The 11,555-nt window shown below is 41.8% G+C and overlaps 1 protein-coding gene across 1 annotated transcript in view; it reads left to right on the forward strand.

The window, feature by feature from the left end:
* Positions 1-11,555, forward strand: part of LOC121616411 (ephrin type-A receptor 6-like) — a 164,419-nt gene that overhangs the window by 28,664 nt on the left and 124,200 nt on the right. The gene's annotated exons all lie outside the window — the stretch shown is intronic.

The following is an 11,555-nucleotide window of genomic DNA, read 5'->3' on the forward strand; positions in this document are numbered from 1 at the left end:
TTGCACCCTGCTACCTCACCCACTGGCAACGTCTGTGTGCGTGTGTGGTGTGTGGTGTGTGTGTGTGTGCGTGTGCGTGCGTTCATCGTACCACTGTGTGCAGCCATCACTGTGATCTCACATCAGTCAGAAGCTGCTGAGCCACACATTGACATTCCAGACTGCCTGCCCGCCTGCCTCTCTGACAAAAATAGATATGTAAAACGACAAGCTCTTTCCCCCCCCGTTTTTCCCACGCATAGTTTGTCTGAGCTGGTGGATTGAAAAAAAAAAAAGAAAGGTCTCTGGTCTGTGCCAGCTCGGATGAGGAAGCGGCAGCGTGTGTGGAGAGGAGTGACATATCACTGTTTAGGCAAATGAGATAGAGGAGAGGTGGGTGAAAGGAAACAAGGTTCATGCCCTTAACCAGTGTTGATCCTGCAGGTAGTTGGGGTTTTACTGGTGTGTGTGTTTTGAAGCTGCCGATAAAAGGCATTTTTGCCAGCAATGAATATACAGTATATTCGTTGTTACGCTCATTGTTTTCATGTGCAAAAATCTAAGGATGCAGGATGGTTTTTGTTGCCCTGAGGGTTGAATTTATTCTAAGACTACAGTTCATTCCAAACATGAAGTTTTATTAATAGCACGATAGCACTCTCACCTGATATTATAATTCTGTTTGCTGCATTTAATTAACCAAATCACTTCTGCTCAAAACATATTTTTTTAGCTGCAAAGGACCAACCGTAGATTTGCTTGTATATTTTGATTTCTTGTCTTGCTGATATGACATTTTAAGAAGACTGAGAGGCATGCTAGCAGCTCTCTGAGGCTGTACGCAGGCATAGTGGTGTTTCAGCTAAAAATTAATCATGCTCACATCACCTACATGCTGATGCTAAGCAGGCATAGTGTTTACCATGTTCACCGTCATAGTTTAGCATGCTAGCATGCTAACATTTTAGGCCAGGGAAGGCTGAGGGGAGTGTCAGTCATGCAGGTGTTTGGTCAGGAAACAAAGTATCACACACACTTTGTTCTGATCACACGAAGGTGAAAAGTTAAGATATCACCAAAGTTACAGTACAGGTCATCCTCTTTGCTTGATCCAGCGAAAAGCTGTCGTGGTGCAGCACCAACCATTGGAAATAAACAATAAACCATAGGTTTAATAGCGCAGTGGTGTCATTGTTGTGTTGTGTTGTGTTGTGAAATGGCTTTACAGTAAGCAGGCACTAACTACTGGATTGATTCTGTCCTGCATGTGATCCTGTGGGTTTGTTTTTTGAGAAGCGAGGTCAAAGTTTAGGTTCAGCCACAGAACAGCAGCTCCAGAGCTTGTGGGGCTCAGTGTCTTGCTCAAGGACACTCCTACTGGGTAGATGTTGCGGGTGCGGTGTTTGAATCGGGTCTGGCTTTCCACAGACGGCCGTTTTAAATCTTCAGCATGTCGAGGTAGAAATGTGCATTTTTTTCGTCCAATAAAAGAGTAAAGCTAAAGCTTTGCATCCATTACTGCCAGCCTTGATTGATTTAATACAACAGCGAGAAGAGCGATCTATGGCAGGCCACGAATGCATGATAGATTGGGACCCTCTCCAGAGGCCATCACTGTAATGGACATTATACTGTGCTAAATGACATAAATGCATTACTGCAACAGCTAGTACTAAATTAAATGAATTACACAACGCAGACATGCGGCGACGACAGAGACGCACATGCTGAATGCCCGAGCATGCTGCTTTAGCAGTAACATCTTATTTCCATGAAAAGGTGACACTATTATTTTATTATTTTTCATTGTAACTATAACATTTATCATCAGACACTCCACTGTCTTTTAAAGGAAAAGATATATGTGACGTTACAAGGCTGCTTCATTTTGCATAGATGAGCTCTGTTATGTGGGAATCAATAAAATCTTGATGGATGGCCCTGATCATTGCACTCGGCTGGTGGACTAGTTGTCACATACTGTTGCAGGAGCAGTCTCACTGGTCTGTCTTCTTTTCCCCGTCGTCTCAAGCTGTGGGCTCGAGGTTGAGAAAAGCTGGCAGTTTTACTACCTTCAGAAATGTGAAACTGTTATCTCCTCTTTCATCTGCCTCAACACAACATTTTGTTTATCTCTAAAAAGAGTACACAAGCATACTGTGCAAAGATCATCCAATGTCACAGAGGGCAAGAAGTGCAATAACCTAAGCTGTATACTTTAAGAAGTGAGCTGTTTTGTTTGCCTTGGACCGTGTGCTCTCAGATCCGTGCACTTTGATGGTTTGCCCTGTGTGTTGCAGCGTCTCCTTCGTTGCTTCAAGAAGAATTGCTCGTCCAAACAAGATGGCAAAGTGGCCTTATGTCAGTTTTTCCAAGTTCAAATTGGGTTTTAAAAATAGCTGAGAAATCAGCCCTTGTACAGTCAATACATAAACTATTCTTTGGCATTTAAACCAATGAGCAGTTAGTTTGTGCTGCACACACCATGATCTGATAATGATAGAGGTTCCTCACCGTTCACACTTGGTGTGTGTGGCTAAATTATCGTGGTGTCAAGGAAATCACTCCACTGTAGCAGGAGGATTTTACTCAACAGTCTGTTAAACCCGCAATCAAATGTGCCTCAAAGGAACTGCAAACACTTAACAGAATTTTATTAGTCTTGCTCTCAGTGGTTGTCATTCATTTTCAGGTTTCACAACATGACCAGAATAGAGTTTCCGGAGGAAACGCTAGCACCACGACCGAATATCAGCTCCAAACAGCTCCAGCACAGCCAGTCTCCAGCATGTCACACAGTGCTCTCGGCTATCTTCAGAGGATGACTGAGGCCATGACCAACAGGGTGTCACTTTGTGAGAGCGGCACGGGGATGACAGATGGGTGCACTGGCTCCACCCTCCTGGCTACCCATCCACTGTGATTGATGCAGGAATGAGAAGAGCGCACGGTCTTTGGATTTCATTTGCTCACCGCTGTTCACTTGCTCCTATTGATTTAGGAGTGGGCTGGTGATGGGCAGTGGGACACTCTGTGTGTGTGTAAGAGAGAGTGAGAGTGATGGGGGTTGCATCTTACTTGTTTTTAATTGAGGAATCAATCCCTAAAGGGCAGTGACAAACAACCACCATTCAAGAAAAACTTCATAAAACTGCATCCAACTCACTGATCAAATGATAAGCAGAATTCTGTGGTACGACAGAATCATCTAATAAATAACTACAGAAGCAGGTTTATTAATATGAAGGGAAGTGCTAATACCAATAGGTTTGGATCATAGCTGCCAATTGCTGACATTTATTATCGGCTTAATCATTTTGAGGGACAAAGTTTCTGGTATGTTAGTACTTATTTGTGGTAGATGTGGCAAAAAATGACCTGTGTTTGCCTGTATGTACCGCAAGATAAAGCTCTGTTTTGGAGAACTTAATTGTTGCCAGTTTGGCAAAAATGTGCCGCACCATACCAGACTTCGGCCCAAAGATCAAGCAGCAAGATTAAAAGGAGATCACCCAGAGAGGGCAGAATTGGCAGAACCTATTCAAAAAAACATCTTGTTTTTATTGGAAATGAAGATTGTGTTCCATATTCACAGCATGAATCTACCTGCCCGCATTTAAACAACTTCTTTTTATTCCCTTGTGTATTAAAAATGACAATAAACGTTGAAATGTCTTTTTTTTGCCGTATTGTTGAGGTGTGAAAGCAGTTTAGTGAGAGACGCACACGTCAAGGAGTCGACCATGTGTAGCAAACGGCTCTGCTCTCTGAGGGGGAGCTCTCAAAGCAGCAACAGGGTTATAATGGCTGCTCTGTACACCTGCATGAATGTGATTGGATGTTACTAATCAGCTGGTCACCTCACAGCCGTGAGTGAGCCAGCGATTGTGACGCATGAATGAAACAGATAATGCCCTCAGCTCATGCACGCTAAACCTCAGCGCTCTGTCTGAACTACTCTGCGCTCCATGTGGCACACAGGTCTGAGCCTGAATGATAACTATAGATTATTTTACTGAAATATTCAAGTTACAGTCTGGCCCGCTCCCCTTGAGTTCAAGCGTTTCTTCCATATCAATGAGAAAAGTGTCTGCAAAATTTTCTGAGGTTTTCAAGTTGTTTCATTGAGCAGACGTCTGATTTCTTGCCTCTGGTTAAATACCCATTGCTCCCTTTTTTTAAAAAAATTAAAGTCATCTTATTGCAGAATCATCTCCTGTTTGTATTTCTGCAGCAAAGCTACATCATTTTGGATTGTACTCATATTTAGATAGTAGATTTCTTTTTTTTTTAGTGTGTGCATGTGTGTGCATGGTATGACCTCAGTGGTGATGCTGAGCCGGCTAGGGAAATAACAGGGGCCTGCTCGTGGATTTGTGTAATGGGAAGCAGATTAGCATTATTCTTTCAGTTTGGCTTTTTAGGCTGCTGCTTATCCAACACAGAAAGTAGCGTAAATCCCCTATTTACTGATGGACCTTTTTATATTCTAATATCAAGCAAACATTGTTGAAGCAGTAATCAAGTTCAAGTTCATAACTGCTCAAGCACACCGCCCCATCCCCTCTCTGGTGTTATAAAACAGGTCAAATACTGTGTTTGCTACCACTGCTCTGGGTTTTGTTATTGTTGTTGTTGTCTAATGTGCACAACTCACTCTGTCATCTTCATTAAAACATTAATATATAGCCAAACTAATGTGTTGGGCTAACTTTTAAACAAATTACCTCATGTTAACAGCATACATTTCTCAAGTATTTTAAATTAAGCAGACCAACCAACATCTACCCAGCAAAGAGAGAATGAAAAGGAAAGAAAGATGACCCTGTTCCCCAAGTTGCCATCCAAACTAAGCATTTGCCATGATGGATAAGTTCCACCACCGGTCTGTCATAATGAAAACAGTAAAGTGTTCCTTCTATTTTCCTAAGTTGTCATTAGAAAAGATTTCCTGACATCTTCAGTATTGTCATCCACGTTCTGTTCAGTGTCAAATCCTGCCAATATTCCTCTTGGCACACCTGTGGTAATTGAATTGGAGGGCCTTAAGTACATAGTGAAAATCTATTTCCATAATTCTGCAATCAAAGTATTGATCGCCTTGTTGGCACTCAGTTAAACACAGTGACTCGGACGAGGTGGCCAGATATTGACGAAATCCCCCAAGTTAAGCCCCACTTGTCCCTAATGAGCCCTCTATAGACCGACTTCTGACACACACACACACACACACACACACACACACAACCTTACACACACTTTTGTGACAAAACACACACACAGAGCATAGATTTGTGGCCATTTAGATATGATTTAATCTAAGCTTGTACTTGAAAACAGGTTGGACTTTTCTGTTTCTGTAATTTGAGAAAGGGGAAAACTTGTTAAACATGTGAAACACCTGACTTTGGCACTGGAAAATAAATGGAAATATATATTATATTTATTGCCATATCTGTGTTTGTAGATTTCTTTGGCAAGAGTGACTTTGGAGTTAATGCTGTGATTTTGAATATAAAAAAAATTCCCCATAGTGGTCTAAGACTAAATCGTATTAAATGGGGGTGAAGGGGTGGGGGTGGACTTTATTCTCTTCTCTTAGAGTCATTCAGTTTTAGCTGTTTTTCTTTCTTCACATTGTTTGTTCTTTTCTCATAAAGTCAAAGAGCTGACATCAAGTTCCCTAGTGAGCAAAGACTCTTCACTCTAATACCTATACCAGTGTACGTGCATGCATGCGTGCGTGCGTGCATGTGTGTGTGTGCAGGAGATGGAGGTGTTTTCATCCATCACAGAGGGAGGCTCTGGGATTAAATAAAAATCTCTCAATCCCAGTGACAGTTGCATCGCACATGAACACACACTCACAATTCAGAGAGGTGCATGTGTGTGTAAGAGACAGAGTGTGTGGTGAACTCAGAGATAGAGAGGGCATGAGGTACAGAATGAGGCGAACAGAGGAGAGACGTGGGCATGGAGGGGGTAAAAGGAGAGAAGGAAGTGGAGAGACAGGAAAGAAAGGAAGACAATACAGACGAATGATATAATAGAGAGAGGAACGGGAGTTTCAGCAAACTACAGTAATTACCCTATTTGTTGAGTGTTGAAATAAGAGCAAATAAAAATGTCCTAAATAGACTTTACAAAATCAAATCAGTCAAAATGAAGTGATCAGTTTCTGCCACACGGGGACAAGAGAAGAGGAATTGCATAATTTCCACACTGTTATTAGAAACAGCTAGTGTTAATATATGGGTTTAAATTGTATTTTTAAGTTAAATGTATTTGGAGCTGCACTCGGCAGCTTTGCATGTTGGTGGTGCCAACTGGCTGTGAGTGGTGACTTTTCCCAGATGTGCTGTCATGTGATATAACATCTGTAAACACTCGGCTGTCTTGTGACATTTAAATCCAAACGTAACCAAAAGGACATGAGAGGTAAATGATCCAGCGTGGAGTCCAGCTTTGTAGACTGTTTGTAGTTTATAGTTGGAGGGGAGAGAGAGAAAACACACAAAGACAAAGAAAAAGATGGACAGAAGGAATGATTTAAAGAAACAAAGCCGGCTGTGGGTGTTCGCATTGTCCGTTTTTTCCATCTCCTTAGTCTTTATCTTTGCCTTAATTGAGAGAAGTCTCAGGAGGCCGAGGAAAATCACACCTGCCCCCAACTCGGCTGATACAGTGTGTATGTGTGAAAAAAGAGGAGAACAAAGTTCTAAATAAAGCACTTGAGGCTACAGGACACCTTGTACAGTCTGCGACCATGACAGAAGGAAAGGGTATTATTAATATTTATTCAGATCTAGTCTCCTGTGGGCCAAATTAACACCTGTGATTTCACTGCATTCTCATTTGCCACCAACAATATACAACAGCAGTGTCCTGTTTGTCTCCCGCAGGACATAACTCCTCCTGAGAAAGTGTACTGTATTTATTTAGTTATTATTTATACACGCGAATAGTTCATATATTTAAAGAGAATTCAATACCCTGACGTGGGCCAAATGAAGCCTGGTTGCTGAAACCTTGCAGCTAGCTTTTACTCAAAGTGGCTGTGCCCTTAATTATGCAAAACTTTGAACCTTAATTTAATTTAAACAAGTAGTAATATAAAAAATTCACCCAGATACAGATACCAAAACTGTTTTTTGTACTAGGCTGTATACATGTTTATTTCTGCTGTGAAGTGGAGCGTTTTAATATGGGGGTCTATGGGGATTACCTCCTCTTGAAGCCAGCCCCAAGTGGCCATTCGAGGAACTGCATCCCTTGTCACTTCTTTGGTTTGCTTCATTCTCCGGCCCCGGAGGTCGCCGCTTGGTCTTTTGGACTGTTTATCTTGTTAATTGCCATTAATTGTAATGCATAATACAACACAACTTCGTGTGTGTGTGATCGCGCTGCTGTATTCGGGTGCGTGAGTGTCAAAGAATTTGGGAATTTTAGTTTATACCACGCATGCAGACATACATAGTCGCAGTGTAACAGCTGGCAGTTTTATCTCCAGTGGCCCCTTAGTCCCACTACTCAGTTTGTTCACACCAGTGAAATGTAGAGTAACCAAGCTAACTGCATAAAACAGATTAGTAAAATACGTATATATGTGTGTGTGTGTGTGTGTGTTCGTCAAATCTCTAAAGATTTAATCACTTTGACACATTGAGCGCACGTCTCCTGCCAGTCTAACACTAAACCTTTCAAAGCTCTCATCCTTAACCTGCCCCACTCGTTTCTGTCAGTAATATAATTATTAAGTAATTCTTTTATGGTCGGTCATAACACACTCTCATTCACACTGTGGGACATTTGACTTTTAAATTGTGTTTAATTCTTTTTTTTTTTTTTACAACCTCAGACCCAACCAAGTGGTGGGTCCGTTTAGTATCGCTAAATGTTTAATTTCAATCCAGGACGAGTGGAGCAGGTTATGACACTATAGTTAAAAGTGCTGTTCTCAATAGGGCTCGGGGTTTCACAGGTTTAATAAAAGGAGCCCACCTCTGGGCGAGTGGCCAGTAAAATGACTGGCTCCCTTTCATGTGAGAGAGCGATGGGCTATAAGGGCCTTGGTCTGCAATCAATCAACCACATTTTCTGACCGTTTTTCAATTATGCATGTTAAGGCTGGATGGCCAGGTAGTGAGGTGGCCAGGCAAGGCTTCACTTAAAGTTTTCTACATTGGAAAAGAACTCGGGACACATTCAGATTACAAATGAGTGCCGCACACGCGGTAAAGTGGCTACGGTCTTGTCAGGTTGGTGAGTTCACGGGGACTACAGACGCCGGTGTGATGCTGTCCCTGAAATGCTCCTTTTATTTTCAAGCCAGCTCAGAGGAAAGAAATGTCAGTGCTTTTAAGACGACGACTGAATTCCCAGCTCTTGTAAATGCAAAGCTGCAGAGTGACTTATTTAAAAGTGCTGCCACCAAATAGCTGCTTGACATTATCACCGGGCTGACAGGATGTCAAAGTGTTGGAGGCCTTTGGATCAGCTGTGAAAGGTGTTTAATTGGGGAGTCAGGCCTCAGTGTGTTCCTATCACCACGGATTGTTTTCTGCCTTTGGGACAAATCACACTGATATCCCTGCCTCTGTTTCTGACCACTGTTTATCTACAAGACATTAGCTAATTTCATTGTCTTGTACCTTTAGTAATTATCTTGTATGCCAAGATAAAAACACTCCTCAAGAAGAGATGTTCTTCTCTTTTCCTTGTCTCCTCTCCTGCCTCTTTGTCTGTCTCCTGTGTCTTTCACACATTACTTTGTTGGTAAAAAGTCTTGTCTAATAGGAGGAATGTCTTCAGTTTTATACCCAGATATTAAATCTCAAATCTCCTCACTACAGAAGACAGCCTTGATGCACTATAAAAATGTCCTGGATGGAGAGGCTGGGGGCTATGTCTGACCTTGCTGTGTGTTTGTGTCTGCAACGACTTGGCTCATTTCTCATTTCCAGCGCACCTCGCAGTCATACAGTTGCACATATACACACGCCAGACTTGTTCAGTACTGATTTATTCATTACTGATATGTGATCAGCTGGAGTTCAGTGGCTTCCTTGGCTGCCCTTTAGCAAGCAGGTACATGAAGTTTAACTTAGACACTTAAAGGTGCAATATGAAATATGTATGGAATAATTTCAGGTTAAAACATTCGAAAATGAACAGAACATGATGCAGTAACAGTTTTGATATGTTGTCAAAGCCATCTGTGTGTTGTTGCAGAGATATTTACTGAAGTTAGTATGCCAACCGACCAGCAGCTACAGCCAACGGTTTGAAGAAATGTCAATAATCTGGCTTCAATGACATTCCTGTAGTGTTCCCATACATTTTCATGATGACCTTTTTCAATTCATGTCACTCGAGTCATGTCTCCAACACTGAAACATTTTCTTCTTGAACTCAGACACGATATTCTCCTTTATAAACTCAATTTCTTCTGTAACTCTCCGAAGCTGTATCATTGTTAGAAGAAGGTGTTTTAGCTCATGGGTGCTGATGCATCTTTCCTCCTACACCTCTGCAGGTCAACAGCTGACTAAGTGGCGAAATCAGGTTGGAAAGGCTTGAAGGGTGGATTGAAATAGCATGTTTAAACACTTGCGCATGTTCCATGACTGGACCAACCTGAGCATCTGTGTGGTAAATGTGACAGAAACCAGAAAATACCAGTTTTGGTAAAAACGCCTGTAAGACATATAAAATGAATATGTACGTACACAATGTGTGTATGCCCATGTCTTCAAACTGGGTGGTGGGTTATGCATTTGAATGTTTTAATGCAGAGGTTTCTAGATGGCAGGTATAATAATAATAATGTATAAGGTGGGTTTTCTCTACTCAAACAATCAATAGTGTAGATATTATGAACTGTTCATAGCTCTATAAACTCTCCATGAGAGTGAGTTTTTCATTAAAGAATTTGAAGGTTTGTGGACATGATGGAATTAGGAGTGTGTCTGCCTCCAATCCTCCTGAAACTGATGATAACATCTCTTGTCTTGACATGGTTGTTGTTCACACATAATTTTCCTGACCTAGTTTGCGAGCTTTAACACTGAAAAAAGGCATTTAAAGGAGCACTTCAACATTATGGGAAACATGCTTCTTTGTCAAATTAGTCCAATTTAAGTGTTCATGATGACTCACTGTTAATAATATTCAGGTGAAGAGCTGCTGGACACAAAGGATGGGCAGTGTGTGGTCCTGTTCCTTGTTTTCCTATTAACAGAGCTGTGTTTCTTTCATCTTTACATGATGATTTTTAGATTAATAATTACATAATTACCATACTATTACCAAAATCTACTGCAGTGCTCTACTTTGCAGAACAGAAATCATTGTGCACAGCCACACACATGATGGGCAGAATGACAAAATCAATTTGTTTGACTGTAATGCCACAATTACACCTTGAGGGAAGAGCAGATTAAAGCCTGTCGTCTTTGGATGATTGAATTAGAACATGCTATTAAAAAGGATAATAAGTGTGTGCAAGCAAACATCAGGCTTTGATTACTACTCTCATCAAGAGGTAATACTTAGCTAAGTGTAAAACAGCTTATTAAATGCACGAGCTTATCAGGCAAATGGTATTGGTAAATTAACCAGCGGCTCCATCGCAACTCTCTGGACTGCCTTCGCCTATAAAGGAGTTGTTTTCCAGCCATTAATTAGAACGGGGATCTCTCCTCCCAGACCTGCGAATGGGAACACGTAGCGTGTGCGCGTCTGTGCGAGTGTGTTTGCGCGATGTAGCCGCTTCACTTTTTTAATGCGGGATGATAGTTACGCGAATGTGTTGGTTGGTAATTAATAGCTTTATGCTTGGCCTTCCTCACCGAACCTCCCAAATGCATCTCTCGCTTGTCTCTGTGAAAACAGTGTTAATTATAGTGTTTGGCTCGTACCAGGAGACAGGACTGGGTGTGCAATGCTGCAATCCACTCGTGGCCATGTGCAGGATTTCATTGCTCCAGCTCATCAACAATCCTCCTGAGTCACAGGGGCTGATTTGGACTTTTGATGCCAAAAATAAAAATTGAGTGTTAATGCTAATGTTGTGCTCATATTCTGCTTGTTATCTTTACAACTCAAAAATATATATAAATGTGTGCGTAGTAATAGTAGTAAAATGGTTTTAAAAAATCCATCCCAATCAAAAGCAAAATTGTTTCTATATCAGTCTAAATATAGAGCACACACACTCAAAGGCACTGTAGCTTGTTGAGGGTCCAAAGCTGCATTGTAAGCAAAGTGATTTGAGAGCTCTTTTTCCCAGGCAGGTAATTTGATTCTCGGAGGTCGATGTTGGGTGGTTTTGGGGTCGCCCACGTAGCCAGTCCCCACTCTAAAAAAAACAGAGAGCTGTGCAGGACCAGGAGGCTAAAAACCCCCATTAACTTCTCTCCCATCAACATGGGGACAGGTAACCTCGTGACCCTGCAAAGCTGCCATACGCCCCGATCATGTGACCCGGGAGTCGCAGAGCTGATGACTGGGCAGCTGGAGTCAGACATCATTCTGAGAGAAAACCTGCTGAGAGAGACCTGAAAAAAAGAGATTGT

The sequence above is a fragment of the Chelmon rostratus genome, chromosome 13, assembly GCF_017976325.1.
Source record: "Chelmon rostratus isolate fCheRos1 chromosome 13, fCheRos1.pri, whole genome shotgun sequence".
In the NCBI taxonomy this organism is placed as follows: domain Eukaryota; kingdom Metazoa; phylum Chordata; class Actinopteri; order Chaetodontiformes; family Chaetodontidae; genus Chelmon; species Chelmon rostratus.